Raw genomic sequence first — 2,534 nt, forward strand, 5'->3', positions numbered from 1 at the left:
ATTAGTATGCATGATGAACACGGGTGTCCTGGCTGTACTTGCCAACCCTCCTATTTTACCCACCTATTTTTATCCACCTTCCTCCCTGTGAGTACCTTTGACCAACCCTGAGTTCAGACTCCTGACCTATTACAGTGACTTTGTCAGCCTTTCTTTAAAAATGGACAGGTAATAAAACGAATTTAACCTAGAAGCAGCAGCTCAGTAAGGGAAATAAAATCATCAGAAGTTATCTAATCACAGCCACAGCCATCCAGGGCTCTGTCTTACCTGCTGGGTCATAAGAATGGGACCTTCCTAAACTTGAAGGGCATCCAATCAAATAAGTAAAGGTCTGCTCACCTCTGGCTCTTGGAGGGATTGCTAGGCACTCTACCCAGTGTATACTAACTGCAAAACACTCTCATGGTTGTGAAACACCTATGTTCCAGGAAAGCTTTTTGGAGTGCATGGGGAAGGTTTCTTTTTGACATCAAGCAAAAAATAAATCACCAAGCTCTTTGAGCACAGGGGTTCTTAAGAGGGCAGTAGAAGGAAGGAATGGGCAGAAAAAACGATCTCCAGTGAAGGGAAGGCCGTTTTTCCAAAAGAGTAGGCTTTAGTCTCAGTTTAAGGAGAACACTTTTAAATAGCTGGGACAGCTCCAAACTGCAGTTTAGGGAACGAGTGCTTCAAAAGAACAGTGCTTTAAAAGTCCTGGCAAGGCAGCAAGAGGATGAAGAGTTGGTTTTGCATAGTTTTGAACACAGGAGTAAAGAAGCAGAGGCATCTCTGACTAAAAGGCCCTGAGATCCTATGGCATCAATGGGTCAGTTGCAGGGGCAGGGGGTGTGGGGGGCGATATTTCTCTCTCAACGTCTCCCAGGGCAGCCACCCTTCCCGACCACACCCCCCCACTCCCTTCACCCTTCCTCCCTCCACTGTTGGGTCCCCAGGGACAGCACTTTTCAAGCTGGAGCCCTCAGGCACCATCTCTGCTGTCTGGATTCTTCCTGGAGCCTGGCAAGTTCTGGGACAGGAAGGCGGGTCTGCAAGGCCGCTGTGGTGCAGTCGGACCTGGAGGCCTGGAGGGGAACTGGAGCCCTGAAGCCCACCCACGTCCTTGAAGCCGAGGGAGCAACACATCCTCCTTACAGTACTTCTTAGGGGTCAGCGTGCTCCCCACCCGACGGTGATCTATACTCACTTGAGGCAGCAAGGACTGCCTCTAACTGGCCCCCTCGATTCTGCCTTAAGGGTCCTCGCACATGTGTGATAGCGCAGGCCCCGGATCTCTTTAGTCAGCTGAGGCCAGTGCTGCCGGCATCCCTCCAGTCCCATCCCCCAGCCCCTCCCTCTGGGACTGTATCTAATAGAAGAAAGAGCACAGAGGAATTGGCTGAATCAAGGGACCTGGGAGCCTGGGGATGAGTTTGAAGACCGAGAACCTAAGGCGCAATTACATATTATTGGAAACTCTTGTGGAGTGTGTGGGGGGGGGAGGTTAGGAGGCTGAGAGGTTGAGTCGACCTGCTGAGTCCAGCCCCAGGACACCACACAGCCCTGTCCCCCTTTCCCTGCCATCAGACAAGCGGTGCTGCAACTCCAGCCGGGACTCTGCACTTCCCCCTCCCTGATTCTCCAGAAGAGCAGGTGGCCCCCCTCTGAGGGCAGGGGCAAGACAACGGACCAAGTCCCCCTGCACTAAGGCGCTACTGGAATCTCTTCCTGAACAGCAGTGCTGGCTTGGAGCGAACCCGTGCACCGCCAAAATTGGTCTCGTCCTGCAGCTGAGGGACGCAGGCTTTAAGTCAGCTGCCTTGGCTTTAAATCAATCAGTCCCCCCTTTAAGTCAGGTGACCCGACTTAAAATCACTGTGTGCCCCTCAAGCCTGCCACTTCAAAAGTTGGGAACTTCACTTTGATCCCAGCACCTCACACAGCTGAATGCACACTGTAGTCACCCCCAAGCCTGGCTTAGAGGCAGGATATAAGGTAAGGGGATGGGCTGCACACATGGTGAGGAGGGTGCACTTCATGTACCAGAAGGGTCCAGGTACTCTGGGTACAGCAAGCAGTGCACGATACAGCAGCTCCCTGGCAAAGCTGGTGATGCACAGGGGTAGCAGGCACACCCAGGCACGCAGAGGTTCCAGGCCGGGAGCTGGGGCACAGCCAGCCGGGAGGGTGTGAAAGCCGAGGATCTGAGCCTTCTTGAGAAAGGCAGACACAGAGGATGGATGAGAAACAAAGACCAGATGAAACATGGATTTGAAACGCACACCCTGCTCTTGAAATTGGGGTGGGGTCACCCCAGATTTGAGTCTTCTTACGTCCCAGTACCTAGTGCTATGGCATTTGCCCAATTACTTATAAAATGTGACTGATAATATCTAAACCATAGAATACTGCATTTGGAGTGGTTTTGCGTGTTTATGTTTCTATAGTGGAATAATCTTTTCTACAAGAAAAATGTACACAATCTGAAATAAATTCAAACCCCTCTTTAAAAAGTACTATATCGGACTTCCCTGGTGGCGCAGTGGTTAAGAATC

The sequence above is a fragment of the Balaenoptera physalus genome (assembly GCF_965194825.1).
Source record: "Balaenoptera physalus genome assembly, contig: HAP1_SCAFFOLD_738, whole genome shotgun sequence".
Taxonomy (NCBI): domain Eukaryota; kingdom Metazoa; phylum Chordata; class Mammalia; order Artiodactyla; family Balaenopteridae; genus Balaenoptera; species Balaenoptera physalus.